The 24,003-nt window shown below is 47.2% G+C and overlaps 1 long non-coding RNA gene and 1 pseudogene across 1 annotated transcript in view; one reads left to right on the top strand and one right to left on the bottom strand.

The window, feature by feature from the left end:
- Positions 1-24,003, bottom strand: part of LOC149345898 (uncharacterized) — a 93,853-nt gene that overhangs the window by 67,786 nt on the left and 2,064 nt on the right. Inside the window, exon 2 of the long non-coding RNA XR_016292350.1 lies at positions 21,625-21,712. This is a non-coding gene — a long non-coding RNA (uncharacterized LOC149345898). The remainder of the gene's footprint in view (positions 1-21,624; positions 21,713-24,003) is intronic.
- Positions 13,220-16,323, top strand: LOC149345901 (uncharacterized; annotated as a pseudogene).

A 24,003-nucleotide genomic window follows, 5' to 3' on the forward strand; every position in this document is an offset into this window, starting at 1 on the left:
TCACGTTCTCGTATTCACACGCTCACCGTTCTAGTGCCTTTCTTGCGGAGCAGCCTCTTCGTCCTCTTTTTCGGTTAGAATATGCCGCCACTGCTGATGTCTAGAGTTGCACTGCAGTGTTGTAAAAGTTAACACCGAGGATAATGTTGTGCATGCAGCGAGAGAGTGGCATGAATTCAGTTCTGGACATGCAGCCAGCCATCACTACACTTCCGCAACAAATACCAAGCTGAACCGGTGATTCTCCACCTACACCACGAAATATTACAACACTATCTCAACCGAACATTACTCTATGACTGAGGCGTTTCTTGAAATCTAAACTCATCTCCATCTCTAACACTGTGGCATCAGTAGCCATTCAGGCCATAACGCAAACACCACCCACTAACACTTCCAGGCACTTCTTTAACATAAGGACGGGCCGAGGAATTGGCAATATCGATGACCCTGCGACTGCACCTCCATAGGCCGCATCCGCTAGTTTCCCAGTGGCAATGAAGGACTACGAGGAGAAGGCAATCGTTGCTAGCGGTAGCGGGGAGAGTCAGGCTGCGGTCAGAAGCAGGAGAGTCGTTCCAGAATGGTGTGTAGTGGTAGGAGGCCTGAGGAGATGTGAATTTCGGGTCGCTAAATTCAGCCCTGAAACTAGGCCGACCATTCGGCCGTGTGGGCTCCAGTGGCGGCAGAATTGGGATGCGTGTCCACGCATACCGCAGAGGTAACGCACTGGTGGTTCGCGAGTACGCACGAGATAACAGTGCTTGTAGACTGGGTCGAAGTGGCCATCAAAGTCCAGTCGCTGGTGGCACTGCGAAGGAGGTGGAGCACTGTAGCAGGAACGTTCACGTGAGCAGAGCAGGGTCGTGGGAGTCATTGCGAGGTTCACGGGGAGGGGTCACCCTGGGCCACTCACCCTGACTGACTGGCCCAGAGAGCTTCGTCAGCTGAGACGGAAGTGTCATGATCCATGATCAGCCATGATCAGCGTATGCAAGGGCGATTGTACAGTGTACTAGAAGTTTTACGAATTGGAAAAACAGCGCAATCAAAGACGAGACACAAGAGAAGGACAAAACACCAGCGCTGACTAACAACCAAATGGTTTATTGCTACAGGCAAGGCAGCATATATATGAAATGGCACGAGTAAAAACACAAAATAAGCATGAGAGAAAGATACCGCACAACCACACAACTTGACTAAAAAAAGGCACGTCACTGATCAAGATACGCAAGTTCCTTTGAGAGTAGATTTATGGATGGGCTGCTGATACAGGTGTTACCGAGCTTTCTGATATGGCAAGCCTCCGAAATGAGCCTTGTGGTCTCATCTTTATAACGGGCGATGATAGTGGTCCGATTGAGGTGCGCTTCGCAATCTTCACACTCAGCACAGTGCACAGCAAGGTGGTTTCTGCGAGACTTATTCTCTATATCTTTTGCATGTTCACGCAGTCTATCACTGATGCATCGTCCCGTCTCACCGATGTAGAAACTGCCGCAAGAGGTCGGGATCTTGTAAACGACACCAACACGACACTGAACGAACTTCCGCTTATGCTTCTTCTGGCAGCCTTTTTTGCTTCCATCCTCATTAACACGCTTGTACAATCCGCTAAGTTTATTCCTGGCTGAAAAAACCAGTCTAATGCCTCCTTTGCTCACTATCTTGCCTGCCTTTCAATGTTCTTCAGTGCGAAGACACACAAGGATCAGTGCCCATTCCGCGCAATCGTGTCTGAAAGAGGCACGTGGCAACGTGAAGTCGCTGTTTTCTTGCAGAAGTGCCTTTCTCACCTGGAGGTGGACGACCCATTCCTCATCAGGAAGCCCGAGACTGTTTCAGACTTCCTTCGGGAAGAGTGCCCACCACATGTAAGCGCTTTTTCTATTCATGTGAAGGATCTTTACTATTCCTTGCCTCAGCGCTCTGTGACCGCGGAAGTCAGCCTTTGCATCGACCGCTTTGGCGTAACAAAATTCCAAAACGCATGTGGAATGGACGTTAGCAGGTTTTTAGAATTGCTGAGTTTTTACATGAAATCAACCTTTGTCACTATAGACAGCAAATTTTTTATCCAAAAACAAGGAGTCTGCATTGGCTCGAGCATCGCTCCTGTACTAAGCGATTTACTTCTAGCAAGTTCTAGCAACAGGCGTCTTCGAACTAAGCTCGATGACGCGCCCATTGTTAAGATAATGCGATATGTTGATGACTTTCTAATTTTATATCGCACTAATGACGCACAGCAAACGGCTGCAGAGATTTTTGACATGTTCTGTTATGAACTTAATGACCTCCAATTGACTTCAGAGCTCCCCTCTAATAATAGGCTCAGGTTTTTAGACATGGAAATGACAATTTCTAGCAACCATATTTGTTGGGCATACTCGCCGCGGTCCAGGAAGAGCCTTCTCCCTTTCCGGTCAGCTCACTCGAAGATTGTTAAGCGCGGTATCGCTAAGGCATGCCTAAGAGCCGCACTGCAAAGATCATGTCTGCATCAGACAAAAGGCAGCTTTCACGCACAGGTGAACAGGCTATCTACAGCAGGATACCCCACGAAGATGGTGTCAAATGTTGCTGAGTCCCTGCTTGCAGAATGTAGTCTGCGAAAGATCAAGGACACCGATGCGGGTCTGGCAGAAAGAAAAAGAACAGTGTGCATCCCGTATGTGCACAAAGTTTCGCACAATCTAAAAAAGATAGTGAGCAAAGGAGGCATTAGACTGGTTTTTTCAGCCAGGAATAAACTTAGCGGATTGTGCAAGCGTGTTAATGAGGATGGAAGCAAAAAAGGCTGCCAGAAGAAGCATAAGCGGAAGTTCGTTCAGTGTCGTGTTGGTGTCGTTTACAAGATCCCGACCTCTTGCGGCAGTTTCTACATCGGTGAGACGGGACGATGCATCAACGATAGACTGCGTGAACATGCAAAAGATATAGAGAATAAGTCTCGCAGAAACCACCTTGCTGTGCACTGTGCTGAGTGTGAAGATTGCGAAGCGCACCTCAAGCGGACCACTATCATCGCCCGTTATAAAGATGAGACCACAAGGCTCATTTCGGAGGCTTGCCATATCAGAAAGCTCGGTAACACCTGTATCAGCAGCCCATCCATAAATCTACTCTCAAAGGAACTTGCGTATCTTAATCAGTGACGTGCCTTTTTTTAGTCAAGTTGTGTGGTTGTGCGGTATCTTTCTCTCATGCTTATTTTGTGTTTTTACTCGTGCCATTTCATATATATGCTGCCTTGCCTGTAGCAATAAACCATTTGGTTGTTAGTCAGCGCTGGTGTTTTGTCCTTCTCTTGTGTCTCGTCTTTGATTGCGCTGTTTTTCCAATTCGTAAAACATGTACCAACCAGCCCGTATTTTCCCTCTTCTAGAAGTTTTACAGTGGCTCGAGCGGAGGTGCATCCTATTGTGCGCCGCGTACCCTGCTTTGGAAGAAAGTAGCGGCGGCGCTGTCGTCGTCCGCACTTGAAGCGATTGTGCGCGCCTTCTGCTCTCACAGTTGCGGGTCGTTGCTTGTGTCGCGGTGTGTTGCTCCGTGTGTGCGTTTTCTGCATCAGTGTTTACGATGCCTTCCAAGCGGCGGTTAAACCACCATTATGCATCAGGCTGCACAACTGGCTACGCAAGAACAGCACACGAACGCAAGTTATCGCTTTTTAAAACTCTGAAAGATGAACAGCAAAGGCTTGCTTGGCAGCGAAACCTCCACAGCCTTGACAAGCCGCTTGACGCTGATTGTGCTGTTTGTGAATTGCACTTTGAAGGATTATGTCCATGTGATAAATGGAACTGAAGTGAGAATTCCGAGGGGGACCCCGACGTTTGCACCTGGCTCAGTTCCGACCCTTCTGCCTAACTTGCCCGCCTATTTGAGCAAGTCCACTCCGACTCCTAGGCCTCATAGGAAAAGACGGCAGCTAGACTTTTCATGTGATACCAGCAGTAAATCCCACCGCACGGATCACTGCATTCAAGAGGACGGCCAAGCTGCGGACGCTGATCTGGGCAGCGAAGAAGGCACTGTCGAAGCAGACAGTGCTGTTAGTGTCGCCGACCTATGCGGACTCAAACTTCCAACAAAATCGTGGGTGCTGCACGAGTATCCGGATTTTACCGGAGTGCGCTATGTTTGCTGCGCACTGAATGTGGGCACAATCAAAATAAAAGTGGCGAGAACGGTGTTTTTCAGCGCTGAAATCGAAGGCAGCGTGCAATGTAAAGGGCACCTATTGGGCAAGCTGGTTGAAGAAACGCATATCGGGTCACTTCAACAAGCTGAAGATGTGCTACAAAGGACAGAAAGCATACCTATATGTTGCGGAGCAGCAGAAGTGTCCTCGGTGTTGTTTGAACTAACGAAAGGTCTTCTGGTACAAACAGAATAAAACGGAGGCACCTTCTTCAGCGTGAACTGCATTGGGAAATCATCAAAAGAAGGTGGGTTCAATCTCCGCTCAACAGTGTTGCTAAGTTCAGTTCGTGGCATGACTTCAATTGATTTAGTGGAAGTTTAAAGCCAATTTGTGATTTACCAGTGCATGCTTCAAGGTATTTGTTAGGATTTCCTGTCGTTTCTGGAACAGTTTTGACAAATACAGTTTTTGCGTCAGGCTTGCTGGCTGTAGTCAATAGGTATTTTATTCCATTTCAGAAGAATTTTGTATGTATGTGTCATCTGAAACAGTGTCGAACTGAACTTCTGTAATATATAGCATTATATCCCTGGAATAGCAAAATTTTCAAATACTAAAAGGACACTTCATGTCTTTTTCCAGGTCAGCCTTGCTTACGTTGCAAGTATCTGCGCAAAGCTCTACAAACAAGAAAATGTCGCCTGCAAAACAAGCTGCCCAAGCAAAGCTGCAAAACATAACGCCGACTCCGAGCTGCTAATCGCAAACTTAAGAGGTTGGAATCGAAAGTGGAGACCTTGAATGAAAGCACTTCAAGGATGAAAAATGCCACTGCAGCTACAGCTGAGAAGATTTTGCAAGACGGATTAAAACATTCGTCGACAAAGCAGCAACTAGCTGTAAGAGAGTGCTTTGAGGCTGCGAAACGAAAGAGTACATGAGGAATAAATTACAACAAAGAATGGATGCTTGAGAGTATCTTCCTAAAAATGCGAAGCCCCAAGCTTTACGAGTACATTCGGAGGCAAAACATCTTAGTTCTTCCAGGAAGGACAACATTACAAAAGTACATGTCTAACTACATTGGTAGCTTTGGCTTCAATAAGAGGATGTTCAAAACGTTAAAAGAAGAAACATCTGCGATGGACCTCCTCAAGTGTCACGGGGGTTTGGTCATTGATGAGAGGAAGCTGTCGGAACATCTCTCCGCTGACACTGTTGGGAAAGTTGCTGGTTTTGTCGACCTGGGACCATACACACCAAAAGAAGAAAAACACGTCTTCTCCAACGATGGCCTTGTGGTGATGTTTGTCCCTCTTACTGGAAGCCAGATTCAGATCCTGGGCCCATTTGCGACTAACACTAATGTGAAAGGACATCTATTGTCAAAAATTGTTCTTGAGGCTGTCCTGCTAGCAGAAAACGCAGGACTGTTTGTTGACTATGTGACTTGTGATGCAGCACCCTGGAACCACAACATGTGGGAAATAATGATTTGAACGAAAACATCTTCAACAGAGGTCCGTCTGGTTGGGTTTTGAGATAGTTGAGAGAAAAAAAACTAACGCCAACCAATATTTTAATTCTGCCCAACGTTTCGGAAATTAAAAAAAAAATACCTGGAAAAAGGAAGCATCCTGAGGCTTACCGTATTTGCACGATTCTAACGCGCACCTTTTTTTCTGAAAATAAGCGTTCAAAAATACATGCGCGTTACAATCGAACTCGAAATGCAGAAAAAAAAATGAGACCGAAACCTACAAACGAAGCAGCTCAATGAACGACAGCAAGGCGCATTGCCATTGGTATCAGCTAGTCGTTTTGAGCCGGACCTATCCATAGCTGGACTCAGCGTTTCGATCGCCATTTTTCACAAACTTTCCGTTTCGCTGGTGTAAACAGAAGCTGCGTTGGATACTTGCATTCACCCACAGCACAGTGACAAGATGGAAAGGTAACGACGCTTTCATTACGAGGCGTCGTTTAAACGGAAAGTAGTCCTGTTAGCAGAAAAAGAAGGGAAAGTGCAGGGCCAGTTTTATGTCGCCAGAAGGAATATCTGTGACTTCGTAGTGCATACAAGAAAAGGAATACATGTGCAAGGGGTACGCCAAGATGACAATTTCTGGGCAACGAAAATGAAGCCATTCCTGGTACGCTTTTATAGAGACTGCCTTATTCCAGAAATTGTAGACTCTCGCGTTGCTCGCTCCATGGAAGTGCGCCGCCCAGACTGGAACAGGATTGCTGTTGAGGCCAGGGAAAACGCAAAAAAAAAAAGCACTGCCCGTGGTAACCAGTAGTCAGCCCAGCAACTAGAACGACTGCCTTGCCTCTTGACATGCCCTGCCCTCTGTGACGGATGCGGTGTGGCGAAAACTCTAGACCCCTGCTCCTTCACTGTGCCGCGCTCGCCGATGCCCGTCGTAACATGCTCGTGGCCTACAGGGCACTGGGCATTCTCCCAGACGCTCTCACGATGCTGTTGTGGCCGCAGGGCAGTGCGCGCACCCGTGAGCAAACAATGGTCAGCCTCTGTGTATTCCTCAAACAGACAGGCTTGACATCCCACCTGTTCTCCGCCAGGTAGTTGCGTGCAGAATCCAAACGCTACGCGTGTCCTATCTAGGACGATGGACAGCTGGACGCCCCCACTCCAGCTGTATTGCCTGTGTGTCGTGCGCATGCGTTTGTACTGTACTCTACAAGACCTTCACGCACGTGCGACCTGTATATATTGCGATGTTAATATGTAAATAAATTTACTGCCAGTGTACCTCTCCCCCTGACCTTTCTACTATCCCCTCACCTCTTCCATTTCACTTCGACACACTGCTTGCTTTCCTTTATTTCCGCTGCCCCCAGCTCAGGTGCTTCCAGCAGCAATAGCAGATACCGGGGCTAGCAATAATCTTTTTCCTTCCATTTACCATGTTTACTAAAACCACTTACCTTACCTCTATGACATCAAATAGTCTAGTTATGAATTACCAGGGGGAGCCGAATAACCACTACGATGAAAGTAGAGTCTCTGCCAAAAATAACCCGGCACAGGTGGTTTGTCTCCTAGCCGCGTAGTGAAGCACTTACTGTAGCCCTTAAAGGTGCACTGAAGAGGAACCTGAACTCGTCTTTTTGCCGCGGGAACTCCATCTACACATTCTGGGCATTCTTAGAAACTTCGATTTATTGCCGTGTGGCTGATTTCCCTAATTAAATTGAAATAAACATCCGGCTCCAGCCTTTTTTTTTAATTCTCCCTCGTACGGTGGGCGGAGTCGACTAACGCGTCGAGTGCCTTGCAGCCAGCTCCGTGGAGGCTTTGCTTTCGCTTTATTTTGTTTCTTAGGTTTCTGTGAATAAATAGTTTCATTCGCAGATAATATAGCAGCAAAATAAGCCCGCAGAAATAAAAATATGCGCGGACTATTTGCTTCTACGTACTACGTATTACTCCGTCGATGGCAGAGCGCAAGCCGCCGCGGTACTGGCTGCAAGGCACTCCACGCGTTGGTCGACTCCGCCTACCGTACGAGGAAGAATTAAAAAAAAAAAGGCGGGAGCCGGACGTTAATTCGATTTAATTATGAAAATCAGCCGCACAGGGCAATAAATCGAAGTTTCTGAGAATGCTCGGAACGTGCAGATTGAGTTCCCGCGGCAAAAAGACGAGTTCAGATTCCTCTCCAGTGCACCTTTAAGCTATGAATCTGTGCAAAGTAAGGTGAGCTCTTTTTCTCACGTTTTGACACCTTTTGGTCTTTAAAGGGAGACTGAAGAACTTTTTTTGAAAATCGGGCTGGCAGCGGCATCCTATAGCTTTTCATGCTGTATACTGGAATATCGCATCCAAATAAGGCAAAACCAAGCGCGAATTGCCTTTTTTAGCCGAAATATGCGGCCTGTGCCGCGGGGCACGCCGCGTGGCGCGCCACCGCCCGTGATTGGTCAAGAGAAGTCGTGACGTCACTTTGAGGACAGGAGAAGCTGCCGATGCGGATCCGGCGCTGCGTTGAGTGCAGATCGCAGCTTTCCGTGTCGTTGTAAAAGCGAATACGGCGACTATTTTTTTTACTGACCTCCGAAGAAAAGGATACTACAGTTTGCTCATTCCACTTATCGCCTGAAACCAAAAAAGACACAAGCAAAAAATTCTACGCCTAGCACAAGCATACGCCAGCGTCAAAGACGCAATGCAGACCATGCGTAAAAGGTGCCAGCACAACCTCGGCTCATATTCTCGGAAAGGAAGGGGTGCGAACAATACTCAAGTCAATTACCACCACCAGATGCCTCCTGTCTCGCCCGGAAGAGCGTCATCCTAAAGAAAAGGCCCAAAGCACTGTGTACAAAATATCCTGTTCTCAGTACCCGGCGTTGCAGGTTGGGGCAAGAAAGTATTTCAAGGAAACGATGAAGGAGCACAAAGTTGGTGTCAAAATTAGCGAAGCGCAGTGGCCAAGCACTGCGAGGCATGTGACCACAAGATGTTGATGCAATCATTGTGCGCTGGAAACCAAGCCAAATACGCGCACAAGGCTGCTGCTTCACTCGTGGCGCGTTCAGCAGATGCCAGAAAATATTAATCACTGCCTCGGAAACGTTCACTCTTCCTAGATTTGCAGTTTAGGTACAGTGAAGTAGTTTCCAACTACATGTGTGTTTAAAAGCCAAGCTAGCTGCAACTCGCCCGCTGCCACAACTTGATGAAGAAACCGAGTAAGGTTGCGGTGTTTTTTTGCAAAAACTCGGTTGGCATTCATTTCTCTCATAAATTTGCATCCGAAATCAACGTCGAACGCTTTCATTTTAATTGCTAGCTACGATTAAACGAGATGCCGCATATTAAGAGCTTCGATGCTTGCTTGCTTTGCTTTATTGTGCTTTGCTCTGCATGCTTGCTTGCTTGCTTGGACACGTCGAACCGAGTATAAAATCACTAACCGAGCCTTGCTGAGCACGTCTCAGGTGGTCTGGCCGCACCTAAGCTGAGGAGAGCGACACATGCTTGAGCCTCTATAAGGTTTCTTCAGGGGCTCAGTGAGCATGTTTCTACTTTTAAAAGAGGCGCTTCTTCGGAATGGTGACACGCCTCTCATGCGCGAGAAAATCGAAGGAACTGTGTCATGGTTCAGCCGCGCCTTTTCGACAGAAATCTCCAGAGGTCACATTAGGGACAAGCCCTGCATGTAGCCGCTCTTACGAAAGTGCTTCGAGCAGAGTAGGCTTGCTTTGGTCAGCTTGAATTCTTCGTCACAGCAGCGAGCGCTTGCGCTGCGAGCTTTTTATCTTGCTAAAAACAGTTGAAGACGACACAGTATCGGCCGTATTTGTTCATGGACACGAACGCTGAGTAGTACCTCGTGTTGAATCTGGTTCTCAAGGTCGGCTGACACGCTTTGTACGTCACAACGCATGCAGCACAAGAAACAACGCGCGCTGAAAGCTCGCTCGGGTGCGCCGAAGTATCCCCGGCTCCTCAACGTGACGTCACGTTGGCCAACATGGACGAGGTTTCCCTCTCCGCTGTTCTCCTCTCCTATGTTCGTGCGGGGCGCGGGAGATTTGAACATCGCGTTTTTAATTGGTGATTGCGCCACTGTTTAAGCCAAAATCGAAAAAATAATTTCACAGACGTGATCAGCAATGACACTACTTCAAAACCCTAAAAAATTAGCTGATTCGAAAACCGCCTCAGTATCCCTTTAAGGGTACCGTAACGACTTCATTATGCAGCTGAGAAGAAAAAACCTGTTGCTTGGTTACTTTTGACAAAGGGGGTACATGCCTTCGACAGCTGAAGCCAAGACAATGCCGTCTACAGTAAACTAACTATTTCGACCAGTAAAAACTGTACATATAATTGCTTTTGCCTTCTTTTTTACTTGATAGATTCATTGCAAAATTGGTGCACTCCTGATCCGACAGAACGCAATCTGGTAGATGCAACTAATCATTTAGTATTGAAAGAAAAAAAATTGCTTCGCAAGCAATGGACGGTGTTGTATAGAATAAAAATTGGAAGCCAATTATTTTGCTGCGGATGTGTGAATGCATGGCAACTGCCCCATTTCAAAATGGTTTGCTACCAACCCATGAAACCAAAGGGCGGGCTCAACACGAAAGTACAGTCACGAACACGGCAGCGCGTGGCAGATAGCCTCAAACCCTACTAGTGGCGATACGTGGCGGCCGCCTTTATATACAAAGTGGAAAGTGAGGTGTGTCCTTCGGCTTGCTGAAAGCAGGCAAGGCGGCATAGCCCTTTCCACCATGTTGCTAAAAGCAGCCGCCGCATGCCGCCACAAGTAGGGCTCGAGGCTATCTGCCACGCGCTGCCGTGTCCGTGCTCATAAATTTCATAACTGTACACACGTTTCTAGCGTGTTCCCAGTGCAATAAATACGACAATACAATCCGGTTACATTCAAATAATGAACAGTAGTTCGCCCACTATATTGGTACGAAAACTACCAAGGCATGCCCTCTGCTTTTAGTGCGCGCATTATAACGGGAAGCTGAAGCAAGACCGGGGACCAGCTGCCAACGTTCTTCCAGAGCGTGCAACTCTTGACATCGCGTTTCAGTGTTGAATAAAATACCGCGGGGAAAAAAAATTCTCGGAAAATGATCACAAGTACGTTATAGTTGCCTGACAACAGACGGTGTGAAAACAACAGCTGTCCCTTCAATTTCCAGGTATGTGCGCGCGAACACGCACGCACACACACGCGTGCGCACTTTTTCCATCTTTGATCCACCCCAAATCGGAGCAAATCGACGCAAGGCAAGTAAGATATACATTTCCGCACGCGATGGAAATTCTAGAGACAATAAGCAACCTAATGATGCAAACTGGATGAAAGAAGGAAGACGTACGTCTAACATAAATAAGAGCACACAGTTGAGGCTCCAAACAGGAGAGGGGATGCCCTAAATGCCTACAGAACTATGCCCTTGTAGCCGACCCCTTTTTTGGCAACATTTCTGCACCCCCCCCCCCTTCCCCCTTTCCTCGTACAATGTTTAGACTCAGTTCGCTTTGTGAATGATATGCATCTATACTGCATTTTTGTGAACCTTGGCAAATTCTGTCTAGGTTGACCGCAATAGGTTGCAAGATGCCGCCATGAATATTTTTCTGAACACATTCCGACACCCTGCGGTGCTAACCCTATTGGTAGCAATTTCACGTCTCTTGTGCAATGTCGATTCATCTCAACGGTAAGTAGAAATTGACAATTGCCCACTTCTCTATACCTTGTTCTTCCCCAACCCTAGTTTCTAAGGTTGGACAGGCATCCGTCGAGCATTGACTGAAGTTGCCTAGCTGTCTTTGCTATAGTTGTATTATCATGGATCTTATATCATTTGATAAAATTTTTTTTTTTCAGCGCTAGAGTTGGCAGGTCACACTCTAGACCAGGAGTGTTCCGACTACTACTAATGTATCATAATGCATCAACATGTCATAATCATAATATATAATATATATCATAATAATATAATGGATCAAGAGTGACGAAGTGATTGCACGTGCAAAAGACGAGGGCAGAGGGAAGGACACAAGAAAGGCACCGACTTCAACTATAAGGTTCACTGAAAAAAAAAAATGCCAGAAATATATACATGGGACATAAACAAAACAAACAATTTGCATGATATCATACCTTTCCTATTCTTGACGTCCGCTTTCCCTTTTCGCTTACTTAGTAATTTGCGCTGTGCACTTGTGTCGACAATGTATAACTAACTCTCCCATGTTTCCACTGTACTGACGTTGTGCCTTAGGTGGTGCGGGCTGGGCAACATTATTTTTCTTTCTTTTTCTTTGCTCAAACTAAAATATGTATCGACATTGAAAACAGTAAAGTCCACAGTTGGGTACAACTCACGATGGCCGACTAGGCGCCGGCAACTGCGTCGCTCTGCCCGGCTGAGTGGTCGAAAAGATTCGGAAAACTTTTCCGCCCCTGCAGTACATGAGCTTTAAGTGGTTCTAGGCAAGTACAGCAATGAACGCCGCGCATAAGTTTTGTTCATCTGTAACCGATATATGTACTTTGCAACGCACACTGATTTGCCTGGCCGAGGCATGCAAAGGATGACAACCAGCCCATCATCGGCACTGCATTGATGAAATGGTCCACAAAGAAAGAGAAATATATACACATTTGTAACAGAATGTTTGCTTCTGGCTTAGTCCTTTGCTTTACACTGCACTTAATTCTCTTCCTTTTGTGACATCCAGCTGTTTCTATTGGTTTATCTCACGCTCACTTCGCCTGCTCCCATTTCCCATGTGCAAGCAGGAACAGCTTTCCTTGGGCCAGAAAAAATCAGAAGGGGGAGGACAAGACATGCCAGCTTTTCTTTTTATCTAGATAATAACAACATTGCACACGCAGCACAGCACAGATGTGCTGTTGGCACACGTGCGCGCTCAAAAAATGCCTACTTGATATTACCAGCACTTTTTCCACTTTTCATTCATTTGATTATGCTTCCTCACTTCGCAATGAAAGAATTTCTTTCACTAACTGTAATCGAATAATGCCAGGCGAACAACACTCACTAGAACCGAAGCGCGATCGTCTTCGACAAGATTGCATGAGGAGTTTTTCGAGTCTATCACAGCAAATAAAACACATTTAAAACATTTTTTCGTGAGGTTAATCCTATTGGAGAGGTGTGTTATGCGGTTTCATTTGTGCTCTTTCATATATGAACTTTATATATTGTTACGACGAAGTGTCTTCCTGCGTGAAAGGAATGAATGAACTAGAAGAGGTTGATGGGTCTCCCTGTTCGCGTTGGTGCCCCCTGCTGCTCCCTGCTAGGAACTATGCAGTCTAGACCCCTACCGCTTGTAAATAATGTAAATAGTATTTCCCCATAACATCCTTGGTGGAGGACGACAAGACAGAACTACGTAGCGGACGCTACTTTCCACCCCCCCCCCGTCCTACCTTTCATGCCGACGCTACCTTCCACGGCCGACAATGACAGAAGGATCTCCCCCAGATTCGGCAGCATCGGTGTCCTCCGTCGTCCTCACTTACCCTCATGATCCTGGACCCTTCTCTGGGGACGACGCTGACGTCGAGACTTGGCTTCGCAAGTACGAACGGTGCAACGCTAACAACCGCTGGGACCAAACTTTCATGCTTGCGAACATCGTTTTTTACCTTAAGGGCACGGCGCTCAAGTGGTACGATACCAACGAAGAGACACTGACCAGTTGGGATAACTGTAAACAGAAACTTATCGGCTTTTCGGCAAACCACTCGGCTGGCAGCTTGCCGCTAAAAGAGATCTTGCAAGTCACGCCCAGTCATTCACGGAGTCCTACGTCTCCTATATTCAGGATGTGTTGGCTCTGTGCTACACGGTGGATGCAGAGATGGGCGAGGCTGACCTCAGACCTCAGATGAGCGAGTCGGACATGTACTCAAGGGCATTGCAGACAACGCCTTCAATCTGCTCGTTTACAAAAACTGTGATTGCAGACATCATAAAAGAATGCCGCCGCTTCGAGGACGCCAAAAGCCAACGGATCACTCAGCATATCGCACGCCTGCCCAATACAGGTGCGTCTTCGTCCTGCCAAGACCTTTGTTCTCAGAACCAGCCGACCTCACCTGAGAACGTGACCCGTATTGTATGCCGTGAGCTTGAAGCAATTGGTCTGGCTCCCTTAGCAACACCTGTGGCCAATCAGCCCCTGCCCCTTCCACTTATTCAAGCCGTCGTGCGAAAGGAAATTGCTAACTTGGGTTTAAACTCTGTTGCCTCTATTCATTCCTCCCAAGTACCCTAAGTCCCTCCTTTGTACCCTGTCCGGCCTGTTTACGCCGCTCCTCGACCGCGCGACCCCTCCGCGTGGCGTACGCCTGACGACAGGCCCATCTGTTTCAACTGTTCCCGTGTCGGCCACATTGCCCGTCATTGCCGTAGTTGACGGTACTCCTCCCAACGCACCCGTTACTCGACCCCACCTTATCGCCCCGATGCTGCAGACTCAAGCTCTTTCTCGCGACCCTTGGACACATCAAGCCCCACCACTGACGTCTCGCCGCCCCGCTTCAGCCGCTCACCATCTCCACAGCGCCGCCAGTCCCGTTCGCCGCAACAACTGCGCACTTCCTCTCCCGGCCCCTATGGACGATCACAGGTGGAAAACTAGTTTCTGCAGCGTCTAGAGGTGATGCTGCAGTGACAACCCGCCCCAAAATCCTCATTTAGTTCTTCATGCCCCACGCAATTTACTGACCGTACATGTCGATGGCTTTGCCATCTCTGCTCTGGTTGACATGGGCGCCACACATTTCTGTGATGAGTTCCGACCTACGACGCCGCCTACGCAAAGTACTGACGCCTGCTCCTACAGCCGTTGTTCGAGTTGCCGATGGCTTAACGGCCCCAGTCCTTGGCCTGTGTGCTGCTTATGTGACGATTTCTGACCGCCAAACCACCTTGCACTTTAGAGTTCTGAATCAGTGCCGTTATGAAATCATACACCGCCTTGATTTCCTCAGTGAGCACGCAGCCCTTACCGACTGTGCTACAAGTGTTGTTAAGTTGGACCTGCCGTTCCTCACAGAACCACCTGGCCCAGTTGTGCACTGTCTCTGTACTGCCGAGTTCATCCGCTGAAGCCACTACTTATGTATTGTTTTAATCTGTTTCACCTCTTCCTAACGGCCAGTATGTCATCACTCCTGTCCTTGATTTGCCCGTCACAAAGAATGCTGCCCTTGCACATACAGTTGTCACAGTCTCGGCAAACAGCGCATGCCTACCTGTTCTGAACTTCAGTACGCACGTCCAGACGCTTCCTCAAGGCATGTGCCTCACCACGCTGTCCCGGCCGACGAATATGTTACCTCCACAGTCACAAACTGTCTATCGTCCTCTTCAGATGGTCATTTCACAGCTATTTCGAGACGGCAACCTAACATCACCCAAGTCAGCAGAACTACCCTGAAACCTGCCCAAAACCTCACAAACGTAGAACAGCCTCACCAAAAAGCAACGCCTGTCACCACCAGGAAATGAAGCAGATAGGCAGTGACAAAGCAGGATCCGTGAAATGCAGGAAGGCAGATTGGACAGCGAGACCTCGACGTCTCTTTCTTGGACTGCGGCCTCTTCCGCTACCTTCCACCATGCGGAGGCAGCCATTCGACCGTCACAGTCACCACCAGCGCCTAGGCCTTGCGAGGAGCCTTCCCTGTAGTTGATCTGTGCCTGATTGCAGAAGGCCAGTCTGCATTCGAGTTGTACCTTCTAGTTGGTACTCGCTTCTACGTTCCCCGATGGCTTCTTTTCATCAAGGAAAAGGATACTTGTGATGAGTATGAGGATATAGTTCCCATTGGCTTAGGGACTAGAGCTTGTCCGAAGAAGCAAGCGCCATCGCGTGCCCAAGATACGACACGAAACACCCGAGAAGTAAAGAATTATTGTGACTCAAACCTCAACCCACCGGCGCTGCTCTCAGAGAAGGGCTCTCTTTTCGGGTGGATCTCATCCCCCAATTCCGACACGAGCAGCCATGGCAGCTCTGGCAGTCCCGGAGGTCGCACCTTGAGGAACGAAATTGAGAAAATCGAGGACGACTTTCCATACGTCAACATCAGCAGGGTGGAGCCGGAAGAACAACATGCTATGCTAGTTAACATCACAGAAAATCTGAAGTGCTCAGCCAAGAATCTGACAGAAAAGATTGCAGCGATGCCTAAAGTGATACAGAGCAAGTTTCTGGAACGTGAGCAGTTGAAAAGCGAAATGCGCAAAATGATGGAGGAAAACTGCCGTCTTAAGGACGAAATTCAAAAGAAAGATGAATTATCAGGCCAAACGGCCTCAAGCTGAGTGGGGCCGATGCCGACTTGGCCATTCAGCAGGCAGCTGAACCATTTGAATATACTTCGGTACTGCATGAACAGCAGCAGAAGGTATGCTTTCAGAGCAGCTCGCAAAGGCAGGAGCAAGATGCTAGGCTGAGAAAAATGCTCAGGGATGCACGCAAGGAATTGAAAGAGCTTGAGCACAACCTTAGGCTAGCGGAGAAGGAGTACGCTTGGCTGAGAGAAAAGGCGCTCAATATCGACAACCTACATATGCACCACAAGAAACACGTAACAGAAACAGAACTTGCAAGATGAGCTGAGAGCTCATAACACAAAAAACCCAGACGCTATCTGCCTCGCCAACAGACTGTCTCATTCACGTTCTCACATTCACACGCTCGCGCCACGCTTTTTTCTAGTGCCTTTCTTGCGGAGCAGCCTCTTCGTCCTCTTTTTCGGTTAGAATATGCCGCCACTGCTGATGTCTAGAGTCGCGCTGCAGTGTTGTAAGAAGCCAACACTGAGGATAATGTCAGGCGTGCAGCGAGGGAGCACCGTGAATTCAGTTCTGGACATGTGGCCAGCCATCGCTACATTCACAACCCAAATACCAAGCGGAACCAGTGATTCTCCCCCTACACCATGAAATATTACAGCACTATCTCAACCGAACATTACTCTATGACTAAGGCGTTTCTTGAAATCTAAACTCATCTCCATCTCCAACACTGCGGCATCAGTAGCCACTAAGGCCATAATGCAGACACCATCCACTAACACTTCCAGGCTCTTTTTTAACATAAGGACGGGCGGAGGAATTGGCAATATCTATGACTCTGCGACTGCACCTCCACTGGCCACATCCTCTAGTTTCCCGGTGGTGGTGAAGGACTACGAGGAGAAGGCAATCGTCGCGAGCGGTAGCGGGGAGAGTCAGGCTCTGGTCAGAGGCATTACAGTTGTTCCAGAGTGGTGTGTAGTGGTAGGAGCCCTGAGGAGATGTGATGGTCAGGTCACTAAATTCTGCATTGAAACTAGGCCGACGATTACGCCATTGGAGCTGGCAATGTGGGCTCCAATGGCGGCAGAATTGGGATATGTGTCCATGCATGCCACAGCGGTAACACACTGGTGGCTCGCAAGTACACACGGGATAGCAGTACTTGTAGACGGGGTCAAAGCGGCCATCAAAGTCCAGTCGCTGGTGGCGTTGCAGGAGGTGGTGCACTGTAGTAGGAACGCTCACGTGAGCAGAGCAGGGTCGTGGGAGTCAGTGCAAGGTTCACGGGGAGGGGTCACCCTGGGCCAGTCACCCTGAATGACTGGCCCAGGGGGCTTCGTCTGCGAAGAGGGAAGTGCCATGCGACGCTTAAGAAGCAACAAAGCAGTGGGGGACACGGAAGAAGCTCGCCGTCTTCACGCTAACACTCCATACAAAGGCTGACTCACCCTTGGAAAGAAACCTGTAACAATATTCTGGTTCTGTTCACATAAGGCTTAACACTAAGTCACACATGTCCTCTCTTCTCGCCCCAGTTTTTCTGCTATGCACTGACCAAGATGCCACCATACTGACTAGCCGAACCTTCCGTTCCCCTAAAATTAATAGCAAAGGAAAATCCTAGCAGCTATTTCTGGCAATGCTGATGTCTGTTGAGCAGCAAAAGATACAATTATTGCAGGGGAAAGTAGATTTCAAATTTCTTGCCATTTCACTGAAACTCATGACGATGTGTGGAATGAAGTCCCAAATGAAGAAAACAAAAAAAAAATACTCTTTCGGCATCTTTAAAACATGCTTTCCTAATTTCCATGGAAATGTAGGAATGAAGAAAGAAGTTTGTGTGATTTTATTTAGATATGTCGTTTACAGCTCACTGTGTTGTGATCTAATCGACCATACGCCATAGTTGTGTAGTTCAGCCCTGCAACTTTTTTTGCGAATTACTGAAGTGTGCTACGATTGTGTCCTGTCATGATAAGTTCTACGAACATTATTTTGCTTCCACAGAACTGCAGCGTACAAAATGACGAGCACAAAGGAAGAAACACCTACGACACGGACAAACGCTGCTTACTCACAACTGATTTTATTTCGCCAGCAATGGGAAATATAAAGGTTCCGCCGTGAATGCACGCGCAGGAAAGTACACGTGCCACCATCAACAAAAAAAAACATTATCACACCGTGAGACTTATCTTATCGTGTGGCAGAGAAAAGGTCACATTCTGCTTTATACAAGTGAAGAGAAGTATCGCTTACGCTAAATCGCCCCTTTTCTTTATATGGTAAGCTTCTAGTAGTTCACGTGCAGCTTGATCTTTGCTTTTGCCTAGAATCCTTGCACCGTCAAAATGTGGCGAACAATCCTGGCAAGACCTGCAATGTTTTACCAAGTTTACATCTTCATCAGACTACACAGAGGAAGGTACAAGCCAGTGGAAACCTCACGGTGTTAGGTGGGGTAGAATTGCCCCAGAACATACGCGGTCTGCTCGACAAAGGACGCAAGTACGGGGCTTCCACCTGCTGTACCAGTTCAAGAAGTTCGAGGGAAGTTGAGCGCACTGTGCGTCCGCAAGTTGTCCCCTACCTGCAGACAGTCTCGCATAACTTGAAGAAAGTAGCGAACAGGTTTGGGGTGCCGCTCGTTTTTTCGGCTCCGAAAAAGCTTGGCTGACTATGCCCTCCTATCTCCGGTAAGGGGGCTACTAAAGTTGGATGTGGGAAAAAGCGTACCAAGCCCCATGTACAGAGCCAGTCAGGAGTGGTATATGAAATTCCACAGTCATGCGGAAAAGCCTATGTCGGCCAGTCTGGCACATGTGTCAACGATCGATTGAGGGAGCACGAAAGAAATTTAGAGAATGATGAAGATGCTAACTTGGTAAAACATTGCAGGTCTTGCCAGGATTGTTCGCTGCATTTTGAAGGTGCAAGGATTCTAGGCAAAAGCAAAGATCAAACTGCATGTGAACTACTGGAAGCTTACCATATAAACAAAAGGGGCGATTTTTGCGTAAGCGATACTTCTGTTCACTTGTATAAAGCAGAATGTGACCTTTTCTCTGCCACACAATGTGTCTCACGGGGTGTGATAATGTTTTTTTTGTTGATGGTGGCACGTGTACTTCCCTGCGCGCGCATCAGCGCCGGAACCTTTATATTTCCCATTGCTGGCGAAATAAAATCAGTTGTGAGTGCAGCGTTTGTCCCTGTCGTAGGTGTTTCTTCCTTTGTGCTCGTCATTTTTCACGCTGCAGCTGACCCATTACTAGCACTAAAGGCTAATAAGGGGCCCAACCAACTGTTTGTGTACTGCTTTTGAAAATTAATAATAATAAAAAGAAAAAAAACGCCAGTAAGGAATTCGTAATTATCGCATCGAAGGAAACAGTGCAGTAGGCTAGCCTCAGGGATCTGCACACAAAAAACTTCCGCGAAACACTGCACTTTGCTTGCAGGAACAGCCAGTAACGACAACACATGTACTTTGTTTTATGACGATTCATAGCTTATGAAAACTCCAGTTGCAGTGAAAGAAGCACCTGTGTCATCAGAATGCGGAAATATATTGATACAGGTACTACAAACTGCCCTTAATGCGGAATTAAAAATAAACATTACAATGCAGTAACGAAATTCAACATCTGAACGAGAGCAAATGTGCCAAAAGCACCGAACGCTAAAATTTAAGGACCCAATTTTTTCCCCGCACAGTGGAAAGCTTGCCGACTAAGGTGCTGAATTTCGCAACACTATTGTTAGAAATGCTGTATAAAATTTTTACCAAAATCTTTTAATCAAAGCATGCACCCATTTTAATGTATCCCAATGCTGGAAAACCATGATCAGCATACGTAAGGGCGACTGCATGTCGGCAAAAGTGCTGCACCAAAAACTAATGTAAATCTCACTGGCCAAACAGTAATAAAATATTTTTAGATAGCGTAGCGTCCATTTTAGTTGCCGCACCCAATGTTCTTACAGTAAAGTGATGTATGCCTCGTCGAGAAAAGTTTTCGTAGACTGTGGTTGCCGCACCATCCAAGAAATTCGATACACTGTGGCGCCATCTAGATACAAAAGCTAAAAGTGCATGGCAGATGATGTGAAGGGAGTGTCGCTTCGAGAGGTAATTACAATAAAATGTCATGAACACTCCTTAAAGAAAAAAACACTGTGCACTTAAACAACTATACTTCGTCTCACAAGATGTTTGCAGCACTACGGAAGGTAGAGCTCTCTCGTCCAATCAGGGCTGCAGAAACGCAGAAAATAGTCCCTCGAATGTTTGAGGAGTGTATGACTATTAATCAAAACAATAAGCATTGCAACTAAAAACATGATTTGGACAGGTATATTTAAATGGTAAGGAGTGTTTCAATCACTGGTGAAATTACCAGACAAAGCCCGTACGGACACAGCTCTGCGGAGGCCTGCTGCGAGGTAGTGATGTGTCGCCACTTTCCAACATGGCGTCGGTCGTTGTGTCTCCTGTGTGCTCTACACCGACAGTGCGCTGTTTCCCCAAGCAGGCGAAGCAGGTGGCTTTAAATGTTCTTGAAGCGCTTCGCGTCGAGTGCGGGGGCAGTTGGAGTACAAATGCGCTCATCAAGAGGACGGCAAAACTCACGCAGGTGAGTGAGCGAACGCTTTACAAGTGGACAACGGAGACGTTGAACGCGGGCCGAGTGTTGTTGAACGCGGGCCGTTTAACGTGCGTTGCCTCTCGCGCGGCACATGGGCTTGTTTTGCATTTCGCCACCATCGACACTCGGCTGCCTCGGCACGCTGGAGTAAATAAATTTATATGCACATGACACGATTACTGAAATTTACTGCGACGCGACAACAGAGGAACTGATGAGAACAGGTTGCGACAAAAAAGAAAAAAGTGGGGCTAGTCCCTTTGGAACGGGCGTCCGCCTGTCCAAAAACAAACCAAAAAAAGAATAAAAAGACATCAAGCGCCACCTGCTATAGGTAGAAAGAAGCCACCTGGACATCAGGTGGATCGAACCACAGGCGCGTAGGAACACACTAATGTAGTGCGCACCATCCTGATTGGACGAGAGAGCTGTACCTTTCGTAGTGCTGCAAACAGCTTGTGAGACGGAGTATAAGCGATACACTAATGGCAGGTTTCACTGCAAGAAGGCTTTTTACAAGGTTTTCAATGCCGCATTAAATTTACAAATCCTCGTTTTTCTGACACTGCAGTTCTCAATCCTTACAATATGGGGCACAATCTTTACATTTCCGACATAATCTCATGAAACTTGTGGTCAGTCCCTTTAATGTTATTGCATCAAAACTTCAGAAACGAAGAAAACGAAGAAAGGACATAAAAGAAAGGCAACTAATGCGCAGCTCGTTGTTTCCTGAGGCATTGAATGAGTTTTATTCCATGCTTACCAGCGCAAGCTTACGTATAGGTTAACTTCACAATAGGAGCAACTAGCTAGTATAGCTTTCATGCTTCAACGTAGTCATGTGAGAATGACCACTATCCAGCGAAAGACACGTGCTCCTCTGAGAGCATGGAGAACCTACGTGCAAAGTTGCACCACACTAGTGACTTGCGACAGAGTGATAAAACGGCTAGCACATACCAGCTCGCTCGCCCAGATGGCCTGTCACCGTGGGTGTGAAGACCGGTTCCTTGTGGCTTTTCTCTCGAAAAAGCCGAGCCAGACAAAACTGCACGGGCAAACAGGACACCATATTAGGAAGCGTGCACGAGCATATCTCATGGAGTTACGTCACCGTTCTGTTCATTCCGATATCCCATGACTACAGCGTAACAAACGGACAAGAAGAAGGACACAGGCAGGGGCACAACACAGCACTGACTCACAACTGATATCTTTATTAGCTGCCACCCGGAATAAGTACATAACTGGCAGCCAAAAATGGACACAAGTCATGCAGCGGAAACACAAAATTCGAAAAATAAAAACAACTCAGAATAAAGCACACACGTGTTAACATTGGCATTCGAGGTAGCGGTTTCCTTTTTCTGACAGCAATACAGATGGTGCGCTTATACATTCTTCCGGGAGCCTTGCTATCATGTGTGCTTCTATAATCTCTCTTGTCAGTGAATCAAGCAAACAAGGGAAGGGGAATGAGGGGCTCGTTATAAATATGAGAGAAGCCAACAGCCACAGAAACCAAGGGGCACAGGGGATTTTTTTAATTTTTTATTTATTTATTTTGTGGTGCTGATCAATTTAGAATATTACTGAATATGTTGTCGTTTAAAGTAATTGATTAGAAAAGCAGAAGAAAAAACAACCACATGCCGCCGGTGGGATCCGAACCCACGACCTCCGAATTACGCGTCCGGTGCTCTACCTCTGAGCTACGGCGACAGCTGTCAAATCTTCTACTTTCGGGGGTATTTATGTTTACAAGTAACCTAACCTTGAGAGTGTTCATCAGCGCCACCCACGTTCATAAGCGGCGGATGTAGAACGTCCTGATTTACCGCATGTGTGACGTAGAACGTCATCGAACGGAGAGGGTGGCAGCTGCGTGAGAACCCTCTTATGCTTCCTATGGCGTCAAGGCTGCCAGAACCGAGGCCCTCGCTAAGCAATTAAGCAAACAAGGGAAGGGGATGAGGGGCTCGTTATAAATATGAGAGAAGCCAACAGCCACAGAAACCAAGGGGCACAGGGGATTTTTTAATTTTTATTTATTTATTTTGTGGTGCTGATCAATTTAGAATATTACTGAATATGTTATCGCTTAAAGTAATTGATTAGAAAAGCAGAAGAAAAAACAACCACATGCCGCCGGAGGGATCCGAACCCACGACCTCCGAATTACGCGTCCGGTGCTCTACCACTGAGCTACGGCGACAGCTGTCAAATCTTCTACTTTCGGGGGTATTTATGTTTACAAGTAACCTAACCTTGAGAGTGTTCATCAGCGCCACCCACGTTCATAAGCGGCGGACGTACAACGTCCTTATTTACCGCATGTGTGACGTAGAACGTCATCGAACGGAGAGGGTGGCAGCTGTGTGAGAACCCTCTTATGCTTCCTATGGCGTCAAGGCTGCCAGAACCGGGGGAGTTCGGGGCCAGAACTGCCCCGAAAGTAGAAGATTTGACAGCTGTCACCGTAGCTCAGATGTAGAGCACCGGACGCGTAATTCGGAGGTCGTGGGTTCGGATCCCACCGGCGGCATGTGGTTGTTTTTTCTTCTGCTTTTCTAATCAATTACTTTAAGCGATAACATATTCAGTAATATTCTAAATTGATCAGCACCACAAAATAAATAAATAAAAAATTAAAAAAATCTCCTGTGCCCCTTGGTTACTGTGGCTGTTGGCTTCTCTCATATTTATAACGAGCCCCTCATTCCCCTTCCCTTGTTTGCTTAATTGCCTAGCGAGGGCCTCGATTCTGGCAGCCTTGACGCCATAGGAAGCATAAGAGGGTTCTCACACAGCTGCCACCCTCTCCGTTCGATGACGTTCTACGTCACACATGCGGTAAATCAGGACGTTCTACGTCCGCCGCTTATGAACGTGGGTGGCGCTGATGAACACTCTCAAGGTTAGGTTACTTGTAAACATAAATACCCCCGAAAGTAGAATATTTGACAGCTGTCGCCGTAGCTCAGAGGTAGAGCACCGGACGCGTAATTCGGAGGTTGTGGGTTCGGATCCCACCGGCGGCATGTGGTTGTTTTTTCTTCTGCTTTTCTAATCAATTACTTTAAGCGATAACATGTTCAGTAATATTCTAAATTGATCAGCACCACAAAATAAATAAATAAAAAATTTTAAAAATCCCCTGTGCGCCTTGGTTTCTGTGGCTGTTGGCTTCTCTCATTGTCAGTGAATCGCGGTTCCTACCTATCACAACGCACTCGTTGTACAATGGCTCGCAGGCATTGTTGTCATCTTCGTCATCAACAACACTTTTGCAGTTTCTGGTGTTTCACTATGTGATCTACGATGGGGCTACGTGCAACA

This window comes from Amblyomma mixtum, chromosome 4 (genome assembly GCF_055824585.1).
Source record: "Amblyomma mixtum isolate Tamu chromosome 4, ASM5582458v1, whole genome shotgun sequence".
NCBI classification, from domain to species: domain Eukaryota; kingdom Metazoa; phylum Arthropoda; class Arachnida; order Ixodida; family Ixodidae; genus Amblyomma; species Amblyomma mixtum.